General features: G+C 42.5%; 1 pseudogene; it reads right to left on the bottom strand.

Annotated features, from left to right (window-relative positions):
- Positions 1 to 615: 615 nt before the first annotated feature.
- Positions 616 to 26,223, bottom strand: LOC115111539 (angiopoietin-related protein 2-like; annotated as a pseudogene).

Raw genomic sequence — 26,223 nt, 5'->3', positions numbered from 1 at the left:
GGAAACCTGACACCACCCCTACAGTAAAGCATGGTGGTGGCATGCTGTGGGGATGTTTTTCAGAGGAAGGGACTGGGAGACTAGTCAGGATTGAGGGAAAGATGAACAGAGCAAAGTACAGAGAGATCTTTGATGAAAACCTGCTCCAGAGCGCTCAGGACCTCAGACTGGGGCGAAGGTTCACCTTCCAACAGGACAATGACCCTAAGCACACAGCTAAGACAAGGCAGGAGTGGCTTCGGGACAAGTCTCTGTATGTCCTTGAGTGGCCCAGCCAGAGCCTGGACTTGAACCTGATCGAACATTTCTGGAGAGACCTGAAAATAGCTGTGCAGTGACGCTCCCCATCCAACCATGACAGAGCTTGAGAGGATCTGCAGAGAAGAATGGGAGAAACTCCCCAAATACAGGTGTTCCAAGCTTGTAGCATCATACCAAAGAAGACAGAAGGCTGTAATCGCTGCCAAAGGGGCTTCAACAAAGTACTGAGTAAAGGGTCTGAATACTTTTGTAAATTTCATTTTTTACATTTTTTTTAATAAATGTGCAAAACTTTCTAAAAACCTGTTTTTGTTTTGTCATTATGGGGCTTTGTGTGTAGATTGCTGAGGGGGGGCTATTTAATTAATTTTAGAATAAGTCTGTAACGTAACAAAATGTGGAAAAAGTCAAGGGGTTTGAATATTTTCCCAATGCACTGTATGATTAAGTCAGTTGTCATGATTCCCTGTACCTTGCACTCTGCCACACCAGCAGTATGTTCATTGGAATGATCTAAATCATTGTTACTTTGAGTTTGTAAGCCAGATATCAGGTCATAACTGTTGACAGTACTAGTGCTGTAGAGCAGACTCTTGTATCTATTCCGCCTTTTACATAAGTGATAGACATTAGATTGTGTATGTTGACAAAGATTATGGCTAACATATTAAGAGTACCTGTCTATACCATGGTTTAAGAAATGTGATTATTGTTTCCTATAAATTACTCACCTGAAGAGCTTGATTTAAACACCATAAGGTTAGTCACTGGATATAATGTCCTGTGTCATCTTCATTCTCATAAAATTATGTTCTGCACTATAAAACATATGGACTACAATATAAGATTGCTATTCCAAGCTACTTAGTGTGAGCACTGTGAACTGACATACGCTCTCCTCTTTGTCTTTTCATCCTGTTTTCTCCCATATGAATCACACCGTACCATCAGTTCTAAGGCAGTAGTACACTTTGCTCAAAAGTTAGGTCAACAGACACATTTGAACTCAATTTAAAGGGAGAGAAGCAAGCATACAGCCACACCGTTACATGTGTTCGTCTGTGGAGCAACAGGATGCACCCTGCTTCTCCTTTATTGCTCCACCAAGAGTCCTGCCTGAGGCTTAGATATTGCACTTTCTATGTCATCATCGTCTTGATCTGGCTGTGTGAGATGCCTTTATTTCAGAGTTCAAGAGTTGTTTTAATTGAGGTTTTTGTGGAGAGGAAGTCGTTTTGAAAAGGGGCTACTTGGTCTTGTTTATGGATATTTAATGAAAGGTGTTTGGGTTCGGTCGTATCATCATAGATACTTTCTTCAGGGAGTAGGCACCTCCTCTGAATTCAGCCCAGTAGACTCCATCTTGGTAGCGACTGCGGTAGTGTCCTCCTCTGTACCATACTCCGTTGAGGTTAGAATGGGCACATGCATTGTACCACCAGCCTCCCTTCTGGTAGTGGGCACAGTTACCTGGGTTGAAGCAAATATTAGTTGGACAACATTGTAAAATCTCAACAAAAATGAGTGGGCTTACATTTGTGGGCTTACAGTATGGACTAGGCTAATTAACTGAGTCAGAACTCAACACTAGAAATGTTATCTCGTGTTTCTGTTTCAACGTGACTGAGTGAGCGTGTGCTACCTGTATATGCATCATGGTCTCTGTCCAGCGTAGTGAACTGTTTGCCATTGTGCCAGGTGAGGGAGTCTCCGGCGTTGCCATGGTAGCGGCCCACCCTGAGCTTGTAGAAGTCTGCCTCAGGCTCCAGCCTGAAGCTGGCATACTCTGCAAACACCTTCCTCCCAGACCAGTCTTCCAGAGTCACCAGCAGCTTGTAGTTCCTCTGGTTGGTCAGCCAGTAGATGTTCTCCAGGCCCAGCCAATACTCTCCATCGATGTTCCCAAAGCCTTGCTATGAGGGGCAAAGGGAGAATACATACAACACAGTCAACATGATGGGCTTTACACAAGTAAAGGTCTGGGGGATAATTCAGAGCCTCTTCTCTAGTCGGTGCCTGGGAAGTACTGAGATAAACAGTCCCTCTAGATGCTCTGACAGTAAAGGTCAATATGAATCTGTCTTAGAGTGTTGTTTATTGTCAGGGAAGGTACCAGCAAATATCCCATGAGCCTACTACACCATAGCCAGTATTCAGTGGTCAGATCTTCACTGTCTTGCAATTATAAAAAATTATTTAATGGCCTGTAGGATCTACAAGATGTGTGCTGGTCTGGACTGTTCTGCCTCAGTTCCGTGCCAGGACAGGTCACTGGATATGATGTGTTTTACATTACATTGCACATGCTTTGAATCATGGGAATATCTGGCAATTGTACACATTTAATTCCCATGTGTTTTAATGTGTATCGTAAAGGTCTTGGAAAGTTCTCTGGCAAGGATTTAAACAAGATTCTTGCAAATTGTCTGTCTGCCCTATGATGTTTGCACTCAAATTGTTTTGCCTTGTTGCAGTGCTTTAGATCCTTACACTAACCAGACCCTTTTCACCTCATTCCCCACTGGCAATATTCATCCCTTAGTATTTCATGCTGTCCTCATGACTGCCTGTGTAATGTTGTGTAACTACCTGAATTCAGACATTTATTTTTCCTCAAACCATTGCTATGATGTAAATATAAATAATTTTCATGGACCATGAATCATTTTTCAGTGGGAAATATTTTTATTGTGGCATTGATTTCCAGTATGGCAGCTTTTCATCCACACGTTTCTCATTAAGCCTGTATGTGTCCTGTGTGGACTAATTTCACAAAGACCCAACTCCTGTTGACGGATGGTATGAGTCATCGGCCAGTGGTGTGACTGACAGGTGCAGAACCCTGTAGGTACAGGCAGTGCAAGGGACCATTCTCCTCAAACCTCAACAATGACTTAGTTTATTTATTAGTTCAGATCTCGTTCAGAACGTCAGACACACCAGACATAAGTCACCTGTTTCACTTCGAACTACTGCCAATGTTCAGCATACAGACACAGTTCTACATAGAACCTGCCTCCCCTTTATACTAAAAGAATTTGCCTTAGTGTGGGGCTGTTTACATACCTTGTAAGTCTCCCAGTTCCTGAAGAAGTTGACTGATCCGTCCAGCCTCCTCTGGATGACGGTCCAGCCACCAGGGTCGTGTCTCTGGTCACACCACACCTGCATTAGTTTGTTGGCGTTCTCTGGCTTCACCAGGTACATGCCACTGGCCGTGTGGCCATCCTCAAGGGCCTGTAGGCAGTCCTTCCATGGCCCTGCATGGGACAGGAAATGAGACAGACACAGTGGTTAGACAGAAAGCCTGGTGGAGTCAGTGGAGTCAGTGGAGGTTGTCAAATAATATGAGTCATTTTCATATTCATAATTAACCCCCGTGTGGTGTTCATGTTTTTGTTATTCACCCAATGTTTGCGGATTTGGACCCACAACATTATTGGGTTTTTAAAACAATAGAGCCATACCAATTTTTGTAAAAATACTTAACACTTAATATTTATATGTTTACTGATATCAATTACAAGGAATATAGACAGCATACATGATTAATATTAGTCATTTACCTCTGCTAGATCACATTGACCAATAAAAGGGCTATTCGTTTTTTTAAATAAAAAGTGATTTATGTCAACAAAAATCAGTTATAATCAAGACATGGCTGCAAAAAAATAATGTTTATCTTGAACAAATATAAATTAAACAAAGTTTTCATCACTATTGATGTTTATTGCTTTGAACTGAACAAATTGGAAGGACTAATTTTACATACAGTATTTTATGGAAATTATAAATGAGCCCCATTGAACACAAATGAAGGCCGGTCTACACACCACATGAGGGACAGAGTTTCACTGTGTGTGTGTTGCTAATGTATTTATTGCATTTGATGCATGTGTACTGTGTCTTCCTGTCCTTCTTGGGTCCACACACATCGCAGCGTTTCTTCTTGTTGCTACCGGTTGCAATCTAGAATGATAAAAACATTTAGTTGAGGAATTTTACTAACATCTCACTCACTCGCATATATAGTTACAGCAGGCCAAGGTAGGAGAGTCAGACACACACACATGCAACAACATCACTCACACTTACCTCCGGTATTGGAGTTGTTAGTTCTGTGGGTCAGACGGATGGGGCACCAGCATCCTCCTCATGATGGCTGCAGAAGCTGGGGTCCTTAGGATATGTTGCCTATTCTGGATTTGAGGTCTTACCAATGCCTTGCCCAGCTCCTTGAGAAAGTGCCATCTCCTCTGGAGCTTCCCTCTGTTCTAATCTGGGTTCAACGCCATCAAGATGACAAACGGGTTGTACACCGAGATGTCCAAGATGTTGAAGAATATCGTCGGGTTCTTATTTTCAGCTGTAGCCAGTCACCAGCTTGTCTAAATTGTCCTCCCCTCATTTTGTGGCATTGTAATGCATTATGATTTCTGTTTTCTGATGTTCCTGGCCACAGATTCTGCCATCCCAATGCAGCGTACTCATGAGTTCCAAATTATTGTCTTTCTTTGGCACGTAGGACACTATGGACGTGTAGACCGTGAACACAAATGTAGAGGAATTGATAGGCCTGATCTGTGTATTCAACAGCTGAGTTGGGAGCTCTGGCTTGTTTTTACGTACTGTTCCTACCATTGTCAGCTTCATCTTGGGGAGCTCCTGTCCCAACTTGTGCAAAGTAAAACAGTTTTTCCTATGTTGTTGTGGCCACGGAGTCCCTGTGTCACGTCCAGGACAACCCATATCCCTTGGTTCTTCTCAGGGGCTCCTCCATCTGGCTTCCCCATATACACTTGCAAGTTCCACGCATAGGATGAAGCAGCATCACAGGGGGCCCAGATCTTGATTCCATATTTTGTATGTTTAGACGGGAAGTACTGCCTGAAGGGGCAGGGTCCCCTAAATGGTATAAGCTGCTTATCAACAGTAACGTTGGGCCCAGGGTTGTGAAACAGGAGAAGGCGGTCCACCCACTTGTCCCACACGGACCTGATTGCAGCTAGCTGGTCTCTCTGCTGCCGAGCTGGTCTGGTGTCTCGGTTATCGAAGCGAATAATCATGGAAATAATGTTGAAGTTTTTCAGAGACGTTGTTGCACGGAAGAGTTCTCTGCCAGTTTCTGCATACCACAGGGATTCTGTGGATTCCCCATTGGATCTGAAAACACCAGCAAGGATAAGAACCCCAAAGTATGCATGTAAATGAGTTTGGTCCATCTCCTTTCATCGCTCTCCAAAAACACGCCTCCCCTCCAAATTAGTGCAGTCCAGAATGATTTCTTGGATGGTATCTGGGATGAACAGTTTAAAAGAAGACTTTATGTCCTGCACATGAGTAACCGCCATCGGCCCTGGGTGCATCCTTATCACATTGACAGCTATGCGGGGTGGCTCATTCCTTGGGCATATTTCTCCTCCTGCAGGCTGCTGATGAGCTGGTTGCTGACAGGCTGGTTCTGGGGCTGGCTGCTGACGGGCTGGTCATGGGGCTGGCTGAGGGTCAATCTCAGCCTCTTCTTCCAACTCACTCTCAGACTTCGAATTGACAGAGACATGATCCTCATATTCTGAAACTTCTTCACCTTCCAAAGTGGAAGATGCTATTTCCACACTAGCTTCTCTCTCTACAAAAATGATTTCTAAGGTCCTCTGATCAGAGATTATTTTTGCCATACTGATTGATTGTGGTAAGGAGCACACATGCAAAGCTATTTATTTGTTGAGTCCCTCCCCCAATTTGCACCTGGCTGGGTTAGAGTGTGGGGGGAAAATGCAGATTTTCTTTTAATCAAAATAATGTATTGTAATAACATTGCGTAGGTTCCCACACTACAAAGGGTAAAGAGTGTGAGAAAAGCGGGAGACAGGCAGGGAGACAGACAGGTTCTTGGTGCTATGTTGAAACAGCAGGCCCAGGGAGGAGGAAGACAGAGTGAAGGCACACAGCAAACCTTTTTGTTTAATTTGTACTTGTTTTCACCTACACACACACCTTTCTACACTTTTTAATTAACCTCGGGTCCAGTGGACCCAAACACCACATACTGTATGTAATATACATGTGTAGGGGGGTGCACAGTGGGCACTCAATGAACGTGTTATTTTACATGTTCTTCACAGAAAATGAGCCAAGGTCAATGAGTCTCAGGTTGAAAAAATGATTCATTTGATCATTTCTCTTTAGTAAACATTGAAAATGGGTCCCACAGACCTGAATACCACACAAGGGTTAATACAACATTCGTATTGTGTGACCATCACAGTACTGGAGATAGATGCTATACAGCCCAATTGAAAAGACCACAGCATCATGTTACTGCTGCTACTCCCATTTTACAGTAGCTTTCAGATTTAAGGCCAGGATTGACTTTGGTTGCTGCTCTCACAAGTGAAATTACTACAGGCTGTGCAGCCAAGAGCAACATTGGCATATGGCTATAGGGAGGCCTGATTGCTGAATGATGCAACATTAGCAGATACTGTAGATCAGCAGGCACTCTAAAGGTCCCTTGTTGATGAATGATATCATGGGCATTGGGCTGTAGAAAACACTCTTTTGTTGAAGTAGAGTTGGAAAGTCTCTTAATATTTAATCACTGTCTTTCTAAAGCCCTATTAAACCCTTGCATGTTTCTTATGTTGTTATTGTCAATGGGTGTTTTTGACCTACCCCAGTGGAGGTAAAACCACATCCTCTACAATACTGACCCAGAGAGCAGTTGTGCTGTCATGCAGAACGGAGACATTCCATGTGATTGATAGTGTTTTCATAAAGCGTGTTCTCTCAGCAGTGGGCTTTAGCTTGGCCATTCTCTGGTAATCTAATCTCAGATATCAGCCATTAAAACTCTACTGAGACAATGCCCTCCTTCATCTGGAAAGGCCTGTGTATTTGTGGACACACAATGTGCCATACAGCTGTCTGTCCACATTTCATCACAATATTGTTTTGAACATTTGTATTAGGACTGATGCCCAACTGAGCGTTCTACTCAATGCAGTCTTTTTTATTTTTTATTTTTTACGTTTATTTAGCTAGGCAAGTCAGTTAAGAACAAATTCTTATTTACAATGACGGCCTACCCCGGCCAAACCCGGACGACGCTGGGACAATTGTGCTCCGCCCTATGGGACTCCCAATCACGGCCGGATGTGATACAACCTGGATTCGAACCAGGGACTGTAATGACACCTCTTGCATTGAGATGCAGTGCCTTAGACCGCTGCACCACTAGGAGCCCTAGTGAGTCTTAATGGGTGTCTTAATGGGTGCTGATGAAGATTTTGTCTAAAGTGCATTACTGTGGCTTGGAAACACGATGACATTTCAAAAGGAGGGAAATAATTAGTATGACAAGCTTTTGTTGTCATTGTGATGTCTCCAAATTGACTAGCTAGCTAAGATTGAGGGGAGAGCACTGACATTTTAGCTAGCTAACGTTAGCATTGCTATCTACAGTTGAAGTCTGAAGTTTACATACACCTTAGCCAAATACATTTAAACTCAGTTTTTCACGATTCCTGACATTTAATCTTAGTAAAAATCCCCTGTCTATGGTCAGTTAGGATCACCACTTTATTTTAAGAATGGGAAATTTCAGAATAATAGAGAGTGATTTATTTCAGCTTTAATTTCTTTCATCACATTCCCAGTGGGTCAGAAGTTTACATACGCTCAATTAGTATTTGGTAGCATTGCCTTTAAATTGTTTAACTTTGGTCAAACGTTTCAGGTAGCCTTCCACAAGCTTCCCAATATAAGTTGGGTGAATTTTGGCCCATTCCTCCTGACAGGGCTGGTGTAACTGAGTCAGGTTTGTAGGCCTCCTTGCTTGCACACGCTTTTTCAGTTCTGCCCACAAATTTTCTACTGGATTGAGGTCAGGGCTTTGTGATGGCCACTCCAATACCTTGACTTTGTTATCCTTAAGCCATTTTGCCACAACTTTGGAAGTATGCTTGGGGTCATTGTCCATTTGGAAGACCCATTTGCAACCAAGCTTTAACTTCCTGACTGATGTCTTGAGATGTTGCTTCAATATATCCACATAATGTTCTGTCCTCACGATGCCATCTATTTTGTGAAGTGCACCAGTCCTTCCTGCAGCAAAGCACCCCTACAACATGATGCTGCCACCTCCATGTTTCACAGTTGGGATGGTGTTCTTCGGCTTGGAAGCCTCCCCCTTTTTCCTCTAAACATAACAATGTTCATTATTGCCAAACAGTTATATTTTTGTTTCATCAGACCAGAGGGAATTTCTCCAAAATGTACGATCTTTGTCCCCATGTGCAGTTGCAAACCGTAGTCTGGCTTTTTTTAATGGCGGTTTTGGAGCACTTTTCACACCAAAGTACGTTCATCTCTAGGAGACAGAACGCGTCTCCTCCCTGAGCGGTATGACGGCTGTGTAGTCCCATGGTGTTTATACTTGTGTACTATTGTTTGTACACATGAACGTGGTACCTTCAGGCATTTGGAAATTGCTCCCAAGGATGAAGCAGACTTGTGGAGGTCTACAATTTTTTGGGCTGATTTATTTTGATATTCCCATGATGTCAAGCAAAGTTTGAAGGTAGGCCTTGAAATACATCCACAGGTGCACGTCCAATTGACTCAAATGATGTCAATAAGCCTATCAGAAGCTTCTAAAGCCATGACATAATTTTCTGGAATTTTCCAAGCTGTTTAAAGGCAAAGTCAACTTAGTGTATGTAAACGTCTGACCCTCTGGAATTGTGAAACAGTGAATTATAAGTGAAATAATCTGTCTGTAAACAATTGTTGTAAAAATGACTTTGATGTCCTAACCGACTTGCCGAAACTATAGTTATTTAACAAGAAATTTGTGGAGTGGTTGAAAAACGAGTTTGAATGACTCCAACCTAAGTTTATGTAAACTTCTGACTTCAACTGTGTTTCTGATTAACTTTGCTAGCTCATGGCAACCTTGCCATCTCTTTAAAGTTAACTTGACCACATCATAATGATGACAAAGTTGTTTTCTACAATGGATTTTTTAAAATCTACTTCAGCAATGTCCAAGCAGCAATGTTTCCAAGACATTATAGTGTACATTTGATGAAACAGTCATTAGCCCCCAATCAGAAAGACCTGGCATCAACCATCAGCCAGACATCATTATGCTGCAGCATCTGTAGTACGTTGATAGCAATGGCAACGATGCAACCTGGTGACGGAGGTGCAACCCATGAATACGCAACTTGGAGAAGTACAAATACAGGCTATGCTCTGTCTTATGACTGCACCTCCGTTGAGTAGAAATCATCATAACAGTTGGGCAATAGATGAAAATACTGCAAATGTTTTTTTTATTTTTTATAATCCATCAGATTTTGACTGATGCACATAAAACATTTTACTGACATGGACAAATAATGTATGGAATTCAGTGATTTTGATGGGAATTCAGGCATTGAATTTATTGTTGAATTTCACTTTTTCTTAGAATGCAATCATACAGTATATACATTTTCTTATTGTATCAGATATTTCGTGTTAAAATAGATAACTATTGGGCGTATTTGCATTAATAAATGTACACAAAGGGATGGAACAGGGCTGAACATGGCTGCAACCACCAAACACTTTGGTCTACTATACCTGCTCTTACATGTTCTGTCTGCCCTACCTGCTCTTACCTGTTCTGTCTGCCCTACCTTCTCTTACCTGTTCTGTCTGCCCTACCTGCTCTGTGTACCCTACCTGCTCTTACCTGTTCTGTCTGCCCTACCTGCTCTTACCTGTTCTGTCTGCCCTACCTTCTCTTACCTGTTCTGTCTGCCCTACCTGCTCTGTGTACCCTACCTGCTCTTACCTGTTCTGTCTGCCCTACCTGCTCTTACCTGTTCTGTCTGCCCTACCTGCTCTTACCTGTTCTGTCTGCCCTACCTGCTCTTACCTGTTCTGTCTGCCCTACCTGCTCTGTGTACCCTACCTGCTCTTACCTGTTCTGTCTGCCCTACCTGCTCTTACCTGTTCTGTCTGCCCTACCTGCTCTGTCTACCCTACCTGCTCTTACCTGTTCTGTCTACCCTACCTGCTCTTACCTGTTCTGTCTACCCTACCTGCTCTTACCTGTTCTGTCTGCCCTACCTGCTCATACCTGTTCTGTCTGCCCTACCTGCACTTACCTGTTCTGTCTGCCCTACCTGCACTTACCTGTTCTGTCTGCCCTACCTGCACTTACCTGTTCTGTCTGCCCTACCTGCTCTTACCTGTTCTGTCTGCCCTACCTGCACTTACCTGTTCTGTCTGCCCTACCTGCATTTACCTGTTCTGTCTGCCCTACCTGCACTTACCTGTTCTGTCTGCCCTACCTGCTCTTACCTGTTCTGTCTGCCCTACCTGCTCATACCTGTTCTGTCTGCCCTACCTGCACTTACCTGTTCTGTCTGCCCTACCTGCACTTACCTGTTCTGTCTGCCCTACCTGCACTTACCTGTTCTGTCTGCCCTACCTGCTCTTACCTGTTCTATCTGCCCTATCTGCTCTTACCTGTTCTGTCTGCCCTACCTGCTCTTACCTGTTCTGTCTGTGACCTACCTGCACTTACCTGTTCTGTCCCTCCTACCTGCACTTACCTGTTCTGTCTACCCTACCTACACTTACCTGCGCTGTCTAGACAGCCTCATTAATTAATGTTGTTGTCACGTTCTGTTGCACAAGAGTGTCAATAGCAGGATACCCTCGGATAAAAAAAAAATCACCAATATATGGCTGAAAATGACAGACGAGTCATGTGCTTTGCTAGTGTAAGTATGTGGGGTGTTCCAGCATCAGACTGCGTGGGTTTTGCAGTACTACAATGACACTTTTTGCAAAACATTACCTCAACTCAGATTTTCCTGAACCTCTTCAAGTGTACACTATTAATCTGGTTGTTTATTCAAATTCATTATACTGAATTGGACTAATTTAAGATAATCCTACTACATTAAAATCCTTATTTTACCTCAGTAACTCTGCCAGGGAGACCGCTGGAACTTATCCCAAATTCCAAAATGTTCAAACTTTCACTTCACGTTTCATTTATCTGACATAATTCCCAACTTGGCAGTTGGTCGTTTAACAGAAGTTCTGTGATGAGGTATTTAATATGGCCATGTTTTGAAGACAAATGTGAAAACTGACCATTAAAGTATTGTTGTGTCTTTCTGTAGGTTAAAGTATGTTTCCTTATCTCTGAAACATCCTCCACCACCATAGATGTTCTAATGCATTTAGAAGCATATGTAATATGATTCACTGCATAGAAGTAACAGAATGTTATGCTAAAATATGCTAAATGGATTCTCTGACAGATACCAAATTCTGAGCAGGATGTGTTTTCTATTGTTCTGCAGTATATCATTTAACGAGGAATGAAGTTTATGTTAAATGCTGCACGTGTTTGGTTTATTAGTCTCTCTTGGTGTTTGTTCTCTTTGAAACTGGTTATTATCTGTAAAAACAGGTTCATATCTGTAATAACATGAATTGGCTTATTGCCTGTTAGCCGTTACTCTCCACCTAGAAGAGCTCTAGTCATCATACTTGGAAACCGGCTTCTATTGGGCCGCTGGTGTAACAGTATAGCTTCCGTCCCTCTCCTCGCCCTCCTCTGCACACATCTACAACTGCCTCCCACGAGGCATCGTTACCCATCGCTCCACAAAAGCCACGGCCCTTGCAGAGCAAGGGGAACAACTACTTCAAGGTCTCAGAACGAGTGACGTCACCGATTGAAACGCTATTAGCGCGCACCCCGCTAACTAGCTAGCCATTGCACATCAGTTACACCTCTCTAAATGGATGTGAAAGTATTTTCCTATTCAAGAGTTTACACTAGTGGTCACCAACCTTTTCTGCTCAAAATCACTATCACGGTCAAAAAGCAAGCCGAGCTCTACCGCTCAGAATTTTAAAAAACATGTATTTTTTATTTACATTAACCTAATAAAAACTGTTCTGAAGGAATGAGGTTTGGGTACTAGGCCTAATATATTATCACAGCATATTGGCTATATGCCTGGCCTGCCAATATTATTCTTCTCAGACCAAATTATATTTGAAAACTTAAGCTTTCATAACATAATAGATAAGTTGATGTGCAAGGCACAGCTGAGCATAAATTGAAATAATTAGCTTCTTTATTTTACTGGACTGATGTTACCTGCATCTGATGGTCATGGTGCTTTCAAAATAACCGGGAACTCAGAAAAAAACTAGGTCAAATCATGATGTCAGTGATCTTCAGGTCGGAAAGTTGGAGCTCTAGAAAGATACCCATGTGTTTGATATATTTGATACCATTCTGTTGATACTGCTCCAGCCATTACTACAAGCCCATCCTCCCCAATGAAGGTCCTCCCCACCAACCTCCTGTTGTATCGGTACACTTGCCTACTCATTCATTACAGCTGCAGCGCAAGTGGAAGTAGGGAGAAGCGCTCTTTATGTTTTGTAATAGTGTTGAATAAAAACAGTTTTGACAATGCTGAATAAAAACATGAACTGGACCAGTTGGTGACCACTGGCTTACACTGATGTGATTAGCCAACTGACCTGTTTAGGACAAGATGGACATTTGTACAGAGACAGGAGGAAGAGAGGTATACACACAGAGACTGAAGCAGCTAGTCTGTGTCCAACCAGGGAATGGAAGCGAGCCCTGGTTTAAATGACTAGGAAAAGGCTGTGTGTGTGTGTGTGTGTGTGTGTGTGTGTGTGTGTGTGTGTGTGTGTGTGTGTGTGTGTGTGTGTGTGTGTGTGTGTGTGTGTGTGTGTGTGTGTGTGTGTGTGTGAGAGAGAGAGAGAGGGGTGATAGAAAGAGAGGAAGACCAGACAGGGGGATGTCAGGCTTTCATAAAGAGGTCACACTGACAGCCTGGCTGTATCAGAGTAAAAAGGAGGGAAATCAAGGAGCTAATTCCAAGTAGGACTGTATGTAAACGACAAGCAGGACTGTCACAGACAGAGACAGAGGAACAAAGGTTCACATTGTAAATTACCAGGCTAAAACAGGTTAGGTTGTGCTTGGATTGCATGTGGGAAGTAATCCATCAGCCAGCCTCCTTCTCTCCAGTGGGCTTTGTGGAAGAGCTGTGTTGTTTAGACATAAACCAGAGGGCTGAGCCTGCCACTGTGGCAGAACATTTGACTGATACAAGCCTAGTGGGGATGGAATAAATGACATCACACAGATACGTACTCATTATTTTTCCTCTGTCTTTTCATACCCTCTATTCCTTACTCTTTCTTTATTTATTTTCTTTCTTTCTCTCTCTACCACCACACCTCTCTCTCTCCATTCCTTTCTGCATTGTAATAGGACTCAGTTTTTGTGTGAGGAGTTTGTATAACCTTTGAGGGGTGAGTTGCAGTCGGCCCTGACAGGAAATTGCTTGCCCCCCTTCAAACACAGTCAGGAAAGCACACTGTGGAACACAAACATTTCTATGGAAAGAGCTGTACAGCATAAGCCAGTGTTTCCTACAACATTCAAATTACATGGTATCTAGTGGATGTACTGTATCTGTTAACAAGAAAATACTTATCAAATCATTTTCAGTTGATTTGGCGAATTCCTTATGGAAGCCTCACCGAGTCTCATACATCCTCTGGACAATCCGTGGCTGCTAGCCTGTGGCGGGGTTTCCCTCATAACTGAAACGCTATATTTACCATGCTACCATTGTCAGGGATAGATTGACCATGAAATGCAGTGTAAGCTGGCTTCGCCCCCTCAGCAGTCGGCTTGTTAGCCCATGGTGAGTTGAGACCACACAAACCCTGTCTCTAAACTTCCCTTCATCTGGTGTCTGTCCGCTGAGACACATCTGCTTTTCGCTCAAAAATACTATCGTATACTATGGTATAAATACTATAGTATTCACTGTAGGGTTTTTGCGGCCGTTACTGTAGTATACTGTAGTATTTAGAATTGACTAACACTGTTGTAAAAAAACTGTAGTATAAACTAGTAATTCCTGTACTGTTTTTGAGAACTGTATATACAATAGTAATTACTGTAGTGTTTTTGTGGACTGTCGTATTTACTGTAGTGTTTTTGCGTACTGTAGTATACTTTAGTATTTACTGTAGTGTTTTATAGTGGACATTAGTGTAGTGTTTACTGTAGTGTTTTATAGCAGACATTACTGTAGTGTTTACTGTAGTGTTTTATAGCAGACATTACTGTAGTGTTTACTGTAGTGTTTTATAGCGGACATTACTGTAGTGTTTACTGTAGTGTTTTATAGCGGACATTACTGTAGTGTTTACTGTAGTGTTTTATAGCAGACATTACTGTAGTATTTACTGTAGTGTTTTATAGCAGACATTACTGTAGTGTTTACTGTAGTGTTTTATAGCGGACATTACTGTAGTGTTTACTGTAGTGTTTTATAGCGGACATTACTGTAGTGTTTACTGTAGTGTTTTATAGCGGACATTACTGTAGTGTTTACTGTAGTGTTTTATAGCAGACATTACTGTAGTGTTTACTGTAGTGTTTTATAGCGGACATTACTGTAGTGTTTACTGTAGTGTTTTATAGCGGACATTACTGTAGTGTTTACTGTAGTGTTTTATAGCGGACATTACTGTAGTGTTTACTGTAGTGTTTTATAGCGGACATTACTGTAGTGTTTACTGTAGTGTTTTATAGCGGACATTACTGTAGTGTTTACTGTAGTGTTTTATAGCGGACATTACTGTAGTGTTTACTGTAGTGTTTTATAGCGGACAATACTGTAGTGTTTACTGTAGTGTTTTATAGCAGACATTACTGTAGTGTTTTATAGCAGACATTACTGTAGTGTTTACTGTAGTGTTTTATAGAGGACATTACTGTAGTGTTTACTGTAGTGTTTTTGTTTAATTATCTTTGACATAGAAGTGGGGTCTTTCTCCTTGAGGAAACCTACTGGACAAATACTAATACATTGTATATAGACTTGTTTTTTTTGTTTTGTTTTTTTACTGTATTATTGACTGTATGTTTGTTTTACTCCATGTGTAACTCTGTGTCGTTGTATGTGTCGAACTGCTTTGCTTTATCTTGGCCAGGTCGCAATTGTAAATGAGAACTTGTTCTCAACTTGCTTACCTGGTTAAATAAAGGTGAAATAAATCAAATTAAAAAAAGAGCACATTTTCCATAACCTGTACTGTAGGTAGGTAGGTAGGTAGGTAGGTAGGTAGGTAGGTAGGTAGGACTGGGGTATGAACGGATAGTTCAGAACGTCTACTCTTTTCTGTAACCTATAGGGAACACAATATATGGTCTATACTTGGCATGTAGGTTTCTCACTCATCAGTGGCACAAATTGGGATATGGAGGAGGGGAATAGGCAGGGTATATGCAAATGAACTGCTATAGTATTACTGTAGTTTAAAAAAGAGGTGTTTTCTTTTCGAACTGTAGTGTTTTTGCGGACATTACTGTTGTATTTACTACAGTGTTTTTTTGCGGATAATACTATAGTATTCTACAGTACACTACAATAATCTATAGTAAGTACTACAGATGATCGAGGCATAATACAGTGTGTAGTATAGTATTCTACAGCAGTGGTTCCCAGACTTTTTCACTCGGGGGCCCCCCTTCCACCATTGGTGAACATCTGTAAGTTGAAAGCCTGACTGACTTCCTTAAAAAAAATACAATGAGGGGGAGGGGAACTCCTCGCCCCCCTTGCTGACCTCACCTATAGTTTGGGAACCACTGTTCTATAGTATACTACAGTTTACTACAGAATTCTGTAGTAAGTACTGTAGTATGCTATAGTTAACTGTAGTGTTTGTTTTCATGTCGGAATATTCATATCCAACAGCAATAGTCACTCGCACAGACATACGAGCTAACGTTTCACTGTTAACAGTTAAATATGAGGAATAAAGGAATACAACTTTAAAGACAATGATATACTGTAAGAATTAGTCATGTTTTGTTGAAGACTAGTCAGATTGTTTTACTTCTCTTATCAGATAAAGACCAAGTTAACTCGCCAAACACACACACAGCTAGAGTACATGACAGACAGCCTTATCCAGTTGTGATCCCTGTTGTATTTCGTCAACTATACAGTTAACTAAATCTATCAATTAATCATCCACTTACTTAAGCTTCATTAAGTGTACCAAATCAAGGAGGATAGGTTCAGACAGCTCCACTTTCACTGGCCTCAAAACCAGAGGGCTCTAGTCCAACCATCCATGAGCACACATAAATATGTGTTTTAAGATTCTTGTGTGGATTGTAATCAGCTGACTGTAGTATCAATCCCATTAGATGATATGCATCTCAAAGGGTTTGAGACAACAACAGCTCTGTTCTCCTTTAGAGGCCTTTTCTCAGGGAATGTGTGGAGCTTATTATTCCCATAGACAATAGTGAGAAGAATGGATAAAGAATGGAGAGCTGCTGTTGGCTGATGATTAAGAAATACCAAACTGCTCTCACACACAACCCTCTGTTTCAGACTGGCGTAGACATTAGTCTGATGAGTGTTCATAGAACATGCCAGCTTCTCTATTTCCGCTTGACCCCTCATATAAATGTAACTTCAGACCAGATCTGTATCAAGGAATATTAATTTCAATTGGTAACATAAAACAGCCAGGCTGCTCAATGAAACAGAGAGACTCACCAGAGGGTTTGGTAGTGATAGAGGGGCTGCCTGTGCCGCTGGGCATGGTAGGAATGACAGGCAGTACAGACTTCTGGTCACTCTGAATCTCGTTGGTGATCTGGTTGGTGAGGCGTGGGTAGGTGGGAGGTTGGTAGGGCTTGTTGATGGGTGGTGATGGTGCAGGTGGGGGTGGGGGCTGTGGCCTTGGCTGGGGGACGGGAACAGGGCGAGGGGGCTGACGGGCCGACCCTGGCACTGCTCCTCCAGCAGGGCGATGAGGACCGACTGGTTGTTGGCCAGAATGGCCAGGTGCTGGTACTTGTGCTCCAGGTCCTTGTAGCGGTTAGTGAGCTGCTGCATCTCCGAGGTCTGGTTGAGGATACGGTTCTCCATCTGGGACAGCTCCAGGGCGTTGTCCCTCTTCCTGATGATCTCGTGTAGCAGCTGCATGTAGAGCTGGGTCACCCTGGAGTTCATGTTCCTGCTCTCCTTCCTCAGCAGCTTCACCTCGTTGACGATACCTCCGTCCACCTCAACCAGCTGCTGCAGCGTCTCGATCTGATTCTTCTGCTTCTGCAGCTCCACGTTCAGCAGCTCCAGTTCCTGCTTGCTGACGCGGTTCTCCAGCGCTGCATCCGGTTCCTTGCGGTTCACACAGATGGCCCCTGTCACCTTCTGCTGGGGAACGATGAAGGTGTAGGAACACTTGTCGGGCTGCTGGGGTTCGGCGGCGGCTCGCCTGCTCCTCTGCCCAGCATACAGGAACGCTCTCTCCAGGCCATCCTCACTGCTCTCCCTTTCCTTGCTCCTGACCTGGGGGTTGCTCTCCTGAGGGTTCCTCGGACCCTGGGGCTGCTTGGCTCCAGAGACAAGACCATACACTAGGAACAGCAGCACCACGGGGAGCTCCATCAGTCTGGGAAGGGCTCTCACTCACACACACCCTAGGAGGCATAGGGATTTAGAACAACAGGAATGGATGGGGAAAGAGAAAGGGAGGTCATTGGTTTGGCACAAATAATGAATTGTTTTAAAAATACTGTGACATTCCACGCTGTGGTCAGCTATCTCATTGAAATGATCTCTAATCGCACAGTATAGGCCTACCGTTTTGATAAATGGATGAATGTGTTATAAAACCTAAACAAACTCATTTGTATAATTCAAAGGAAAGGTTCACCCATTTTTTATGTTATATTGTTTTTGTGCATCTCTGAGTGATGTCATGTTTTCATGTTTTCGAGCTAGCGCCCAATAGACTCCCATTGACTCCTCGAAGGAGAGCACTCTTTTTCCCAGAATACACCTCGCGGCCCATTGACGTAGCATGAGCAATGTTTCCCATCTCCTCAAAAGTATATCTGCCCTTGTAGAAATGTATTTGTGCAGTTTGTATAAGCGATTTTACAGCTAACTAGCTACGTTACATTCTGATATTGTCTTTGGTATTATTGTGTGTTTAGCTACATTTGCTGTGTGTTTATCTTATTATAACGCCAAAATGAAACATTTGTTCACAAAAAATATTGTTATTACTGTTATTTAACACTGAAAATTCATATTCACTTCTTGGGGTTAGCATGTCTCAAGTGAAAGGGTATTATTTTGTCAGGTATTGTCACTTTGGTAATGGTGTGTTTTCCATGGGTCCTGTCTGTGCAGGCTGAAAGAAACAAGACACTGATTCCAACACAAGATCTGGCACCACATATTCTATGCTTGTGATATCATTGAATGTTATCAAACAGTGGAAATCTCAACTCCGAGACAGATTTGATTTCACCAAGATGCCAAGCTGCCGTGTCATCATGTTTCTAAACAGGCACCAGGTTGGTGGTGTTGGCTATGGTTATGAGAGCATGGCTGGCTCTGGGCATTAAGAAACCTTTTTCGTGGCCTGCCTGTTTAGTCCATTAAGGCCCCTGCTGTTGACCCACAAGGCTGGGATCTACTCTTACACTGACAGGACATTAATGGGAGCCTTCACAGCTCCACTGATTGAGACCAGAGGCCCCATGTCCCTTAGAATGGCCTTCTCCCAGTCTCTATTACCTGTGAGGGCCAGGCAGGCACACACCTCAGGGAGCAGTCCTGTCCTGCCCTGGGAGCCCCTATTCATTCCAGAGCCCAGTCCAGCATCTAGGGCAACTCTGGGGGTCCTTGGGGCTAAATAAACATTGGCCACCATAAAAGGAAGCATTTCCTGCTTAGGATGCTGTGACTTTGTATTATATAACATCAACTGTAACTGTGTTGCATAATAAAAGTAGAGGAATAACCTTAACATGTATGTTTGAGTATGAAAAACATAGCCAGACACATAGACAGGCACATACAATTTGATCTGGATTGTATTTTTTACTTAACAGTAAAGTCATCTGCGATACAGTAGCTTGGGTTTGTGAACTGTTATTCAGTGGACCGGAATTAGATGTGTTAAATGGAAGCTGTTGGAGTGTCAATAGTCTAACCCTTTCCACCTCTGCTAAGGCAAGTGTTGTTTCTTTTAGCTAAGAAGGTACTGATCTCTCTAGTTGGTAAGTTTTTTTGAATGATGTCAGGGAGTTGTGTTTAGCTAGCTGTCCTGACTCTGGCTCTCTTGGGTGACGGCCACTGTTAGGAGGAGTGTTTTCACATGTCTATCCCCTATCTGCTCCTCAGTGCTGTGCAGGCCTGGGCATCACTTCTTATGGAAAGTTTGACATGCATAGCAGCTGATGCTGTTCTTGCGCCTGTTTTAATATATTGATCAGATTGTATCAGACCTGAACTGTTTACCAAGAGAAGGACACTGGGGTGCATTCACAAGTTAAAGAACACATCATAGTGTATATATAATTTCCTATATGTATTTGGAATATTGGAATTTCAATCTAAATTTAACCTGAAAAGAATGTAGAACTCTTGAATCTTCTCAATGTGCTCTGGATCATTACATTTATCAGTGTTGAGAGAATGTTGTGTAATATCAATCTTCCCTGACAGTGTGTCTCTGCAGAGAGGCTGCATTTAAGTAGTGTGATTAATGCACAACAACTACATTTTAAGATACCCTTAGCTTTTTGCAGGAGTGCATGAAAAAGAGGCACTTTGACTGTTTGTTCCCTATTTCAAAGTGAAGGCATTTATATTAGAAAAATAGCCGGGCAGCAGTTGGAGGGGCTGTGGTGTTATTGGAAGCGGAGGGGATGCCCCAGAGTGCAGAGGAGAATGTGATAACAAGGGCCTGTACCCCTGGGGCTCCTTAATTGAAAGCTGCTGCATATTGGATTATAGAGGAGCCTGTGCAACACCTCCCTAGAGTCAGGACAATCCTTTCTTATCTCAAAGTGGGAGGCTTGGTGCAGGGCAGGCTCATGGCTGCCTAGTTCTGTTGAGTCTGTTCAGTATGAGGGTAACTATATGAACTGTTCAGCAGTTACTGCTAGATGTCTGACCCAAAGGAGAACCACGTGCATGATGTTCAGACTGCCTTCAGAATGAGAGGGGAGAACACTTGTTTTTTCCTTGCTATTCTGGGCATGGGGCCAGCACATTAGGTTAAAGAGATGGAGAGCAAAACTGTCCAAGAACAAGGCCTTTGGAGATCTCTGGCTGGTATGAGGGAAATTATAGTTGAAGATATGAAAGATATAAATGCATGGAATGGGAGAGACAGCCAGATATTAACTCACTTAACATTTTGTGCTGCTGCCATGTTTTGTTGCTACCATATTGTTGTCATGTGGTGTTGCTACCATGCTGTGTTGTCATGTGTTGCATGCTATGCTGTTGTCTTAGGTCTCACTTTATGTTGTGTTGTGGTGTCTCTCTTGTATTGATGTGTGTTTTGTCCTATATACAGTGGGGCAAAAAAGTATTTAGTCAGCCACCAATTGTGCAAATTCTCCCACTTAAAAAGATGAGAGAGGCCTGTAATTCTCATCATAGGTACACTTCAACTATGACAGACAAAATTAGAAAAAAAATCCAGAAAATCACATTGTAGGATTGTTAATGAATTTGTTTGCAAATTATAGTTGAAGTGTACCTATGATGAAAATTACAGGCCTCTCTCATCTTTTTAAGTGGGAGAACTTGCACAATTGGTGGCTGACTAAATACTTTTTTGCCCCATTGTATTTATTTTTTATCCCAGAACCCATCCCCGCAGGAGACCTTTTACCTTTTGGTAGGCCATCATTGTAAATAAAAATGTGTTCTTAACTAGTTAAATAAAGGTCAAAAAATATGTACAATATCAGTCAAATGTTTGGACACACCTACACATTCCAGGGTTTTTAATATAGTAAAGATATCAAAATGATGAAATAACACATATGGAATCATGTAGTAACCAAAAAAAGTGTTAAACAAATCAAAATATATTTTTGATTCTTCAAAGTAGCCACCCTTTGCCTTGATGACAGCTTTGCACACTTGGCATTCTCTCAACCAGCTCCATGAGGTAGTCACCTGGAATGCAGTTCAATCAACAGGTCTGCCTTGTTAATAGTTTGTTAGTGGAATTTCTTTCCTTCTTAATGCATTTGAGCCAATCAGTTGTGTTGTGACAAGGTAGGGGTGGTACACAGAAGATAGCCCTATTTGGTAAAAGACCAAGTCCATAGTATGGCAAGAACAACTCAAGTAAGCAAAGAGAAAAGACAGTCCATCATTACTTTAAGACATTAAGGTCAGTCAATGAGGAACATTTCAAGAACTTTGAACGTTTCTTCAAGTGCAGTTACAAAAACCATCAAACGATATGATGAATCTGGCTCTCATGAGGACCGCCACAGGAAAGGAAGACCCAGAGTTACCTGTGCTGCAGAGGATAAGTTCAGTTACCAGACTAAGAAATTGCAGCCCAAAAATTGCAGCCCAAGTATAAAACACATCTCAACATCAACTGTTCAGAGGAGACTACGTGGATCAGGCCTTCATGGTCAACTTGTTGCAAGGAAACCACTACCAAAGAACACCAATAAGAAGAAGAGACTTGCTTGGGCCAAGAAACACGAGCAACGGACATTAGACAGGTGGAAATCTGTCCTTTGGTCTGATGAGTCCAAATTTGTGATTTTTTTTGTTCCAGCCACTGTGTCTTTGTGCGCCGCAGAGTAGGTGAACGGATAATCTCCACATGTGTGGTTCCCACTGCGAAGCATGGAGGAGGAGGTGTGATGGTGTGGGGATGCTTTGCTGGTGACACTGTGTGTGATTTATTTGGAATTCAAGGCATACTTAACCAGCATTGGCTACCACAGCATTCTGTAGCGATTCACCATCCCATCTGGTTTGCGCTTAATGGGTCTATCATTTGTTTTTCAACAGAACAATGACCCAACACACCTCCAGGCTGTGTAAGGGCTATTTGACTAAGAAGGAGAGTGATGGAGTACTGCATCAGATGACCTGGCCTCCACAATAACCCGACCTCAACCCAATTGAGATGGTTTGGGATGAGTTGGACCGCAGAGTGAAGGAAAAGCAGCCAACAAGTGCACAGAATATGTGGGAACTCCTTCAAGACTGTTGAAAAAGCATCCCTCATGAAGCTGGCTGAGAGAATGCCTAGAGTGTGCAAAGCTGTCAACAAGGCAATTTTGAAGAACCTAAAATCTATTCTGATTTAACACTTTTTGGATTACTACATGATTTCATGTGTTATTTCATAATTTTTATATCTTTACTATATTATTATACTATTATATATATATATATATATATATATATATATATATATATATATATATATATATATATATATTAGTATAAGCCTAGCCTACATTTTTGTCTCCCATTAATTGTGAAAACATGTCTTTAACACATTTAAATATATATTGTTACTGAATGCACATATGTTATTCTCACAAAGCATCTGCCCACGAGTAAAAGCTCAGAAGAAGCCGTGGTTAAGTTTTGGTTTCAGTTTTAGTCTTTTAGTGTGAAACTCTCCTCTGGATGCAGTATATGGGTCCCTTTCATGGAATTAATCAATTCCCACAAAGCCCTGTTGTATGATGCGGTGTGACGTCATCAAAGTAGATGCTGATTGACTAAGAGACGATAGTAAAGGTTGGATCAAGCTACATTATCTAAACATACATAGAAGACCTTATTCAGGTTCTGAATGAAAGAGACAGTGATGGCCTTCAGTAATATAAGACCACGTTGTGGGATGTACAACAGGGGGAAAAAATGAATTCCTCAGAGGGACAAAGAGGACAACAACACATGATAATGATCTGGTCTAATGGAACAGTCACTGTCTCCCTTATGTTAATGGCCTGGGATTGATGTGGTTTCCCTCTCTGGAACATTAGCTCTGTGTCTGGGAGAAGCTATGCTCCGGCCACTCCATATCACTCCATGCCACAGAAAACCCCCATAGTACTACGCGGTCAGCCAGGAGTCTCCAATTAGTCTCCCAGCCAGGCTTCCCACCACCTCAAAGCTGGAGGAAAATGCCTGAGCTGGCAGTGGGGGAGTGTGTGTGTTCAGATAACACAACATGCCAGACGCAGGCTCCCAGGGCTCCCAGGGCTCCCAGGGACCAGAGTTAGTTCTATTTGCCCCAAGACAGTTAATCTATTATTAACCCCTCCGTTACCTAGCACCTGAGGCAACAACAGCAGGCCCCATGCCCTCTTCTCCTCCATAGTTATACAAAGACAGCTGACTAACTGGCCTTGTTATTGTCGTGACATAAAAAGAGGACGGTGTTACTGTAGACAAATAACTACAGTAGCTTTATGGATGACAGTGCACTTGAGGTAAACAGTGTTCCTTATTAGGATTGTCTAATTAGGGCTGTTTTGCTCATTAGAATGTCTGTCAAATTCACAGCTTGGTAATGACTTTATCAAATCATCTCCCTGTTTTTCTCCGTATCTAATAGTGTGTGACAGGCAGTGCTTTGTGTGGGTCAGTGTGGCTGTGAGCAGCAGCGTGCTCCAGTGTTTTTGTTCATGCGCAGCCCATAATAATTAGTAGGTGAGCAGAGCGGCCTGGCGGGCCTGGCTGATTTCTCTCGCCCTAGCCCCTCTCATTTCAGAGTGAGTGTGGCATTCCTCACATTCTTAGCCACTCTTTAGAGTGAGCTGCCACAGACAGACAGACAGACAGACAGACAGACAGACAGACAGACAGACACGCTGGTAGTTGTGAAGAGAGAGAACGACAGAGAGAGACGCCTCCTCTCTGCTCCAGCTCTGCTGTACCTACAAGTCAGTTCTGCCTTCTGTTCTACCACACCACAGCTGTCATACATACATCAGCAGCTCTGTTATCTCAACTACCACAAACTAATACAAATGCACATAATTCCTCACAGTTTATTACTAGTCATAACATATCAATTCAACACCTCCCAATTTACAGCACTGGAGGACTGTGCAAAATGAGGTATATGCTCAAATTAGGACCAATTGACAGTGCTGGTTGTAAACATTCAGTATGTCTTGGATCAGAATTAAGTTCAGTTTGAAATGGTAATCAGAGTAATTCATTATCTAAGGTGACACCATTCTTTCCTTATGCATGTAATCCTGGTTTGCCCATAACATGACACTGTAGACATAATTAACCTCAGCCCAGCCTCAGCCCCAACCTCCGCTACCTGCTCAGTCTGCTCTGAGTCTGACACTGATGGAAAGCAGCCATTGTTATGGCTTTCCACGGCAGAGAATAGTTCTGATGATAGTTTAGCACATTTAATAAGGTTTCTTTCTTTTACTCTTTCAGGATTGTGTGTTGTGGTGTGTTTTGGACATGCTGTCAGGCAGGGGGTTTCAGAAATCGTTTTGATACGTTCCTAATTGCACCATCGAAGCACTCTTATCCACAGCCCTGGCAGCAGAGACAAAGCAGAGATTCAACAGAACAGCCCTTTTCGTTCGTGTCCACTTCAGCATGGAGGTATATCATGAGGCAGCAGAAAGTTGTACCCAGTACTTTGTGCAGGATTTTATTTTTAAAAAACTGTAAATATTAATAAGCTTTATCCATTCATGTACAAATGACAGCAAACTCATTTAGACTGTATCTGAAATTTGGCATTTTGTGATGTGAATTTCTGTTATTTTTCTGAATAATAAAACAACCTCAAATAAGAAACTTCTACTAGTGTGAACCACATCACAAAATGAGGGCATAGCTTTTTATAGCACTGATTACAATCATGAATGCCCCAGAGATGCTCCTGGTAAAAAGACCAGGCTCCTACTATTGACACTTTTCACTGGCAGCCTATCTTTGTTGTTCGAGTATGTCTTTGGAAGGATGACGAGCTGAGTGTTTATCCGTGGTTATCAAGCCCTTGTTCTGGAAAGCTCACTACTTCATTATCTCTGCTTTTGTGTCAATCCCTCTCTGCTGTGTCTATATCAGAGCCAGCTGCCTTGTTAAACAACTTAAAGGAATCAGAGGGGAATTGCCCCGGGCAACAAACCTCTCCATGTATCTCCATAGAGATACCACTGAAGGGCTAAGCTTCAAACTGATCAGCAGGAATCTCTGGCTAACTCAACACGGGGTGGCCAAAGTCTTTCTGTCACTGTGCAGTTTAGCGATCAATTTCTACAAATGTACTAGATTATCAACAGATAAGACTAGCCACACTTAAAGAACTATGAGCAAGCCATGCTAGATGTTTGCATGTACACATTCAATAAAGACAGTGAAAGATACAGGGAAAGTCAAATGCCACTGAATCCTTACCAGATAATTGTAGACTGTAGCTGGTTTTCCCTTCAGTTCCCTTGCCCTCCCGGCAACACTGATTGACGTGTCCCCTTGAAGAAAGTCATCACCAGTCTGTGTAAAAGCTGCTTGGGGCTGTCCCTCTCTCTCTGGATCACTTGCTCTTTGGCACCTGAGTAAACTCTGTCACTCAATAGTTGACTGTGGTTTGAATCATGTTATTACAACCAGGAGCTGCACTTGCTGGGAATAAGTCCTTTGTACTGTAGGCGCTGGGCAAGGATAAAACAATTAACCTCATAAGATTTTAGACACTTACCAATTAAAAGAGAATACATCCAAATGTGTTAGATGTAATGGGTAGTTTCCTCAGAGGCAGTGAGAGAGCAGCAGGCAGTGAGAGGCCAGCATTGTCTGGTCAGTGTGCTCTCTGTAGCCCGGTAGGAGAAGACTATCACTTTCTATGTGCTGAGTCCATCACTTCTGCTGACGACTCTGAGACAATCTTTTTCTGCTGCCCCCCTTAATAACTCCCCTTTTCTTTCTCTCCTTTCTCTCTCCCTCCCATCAGTCTCTCACTTTCCTTCTCTCTCTTTTGCGCTCTCTCTCTCTCTCTCTCTTCCTCTCTCAGTGC

The sequence above is a fragment of the Oncorhynchus nerka genome, linkage group LG27 (assembly GCF_034236695.1).
Source record: "Oncorhynchus nerka isolate Pitt River linkage group LG27, Oner_Uvic_2.0, whole genome shotgun sequence".
Lineage (NCBI taxonomy): Eukaryota > Metazoa > Chordata > Actinopteri > Salmoniformes > Salmonidae > Oncorhynchus > Oncorhynchus nerka.
The sequence above is the reverse complement of the archived record's forward strand: the minus strand, read 5'-3'. Positions and strand labels throughout refer to the sequence as shown.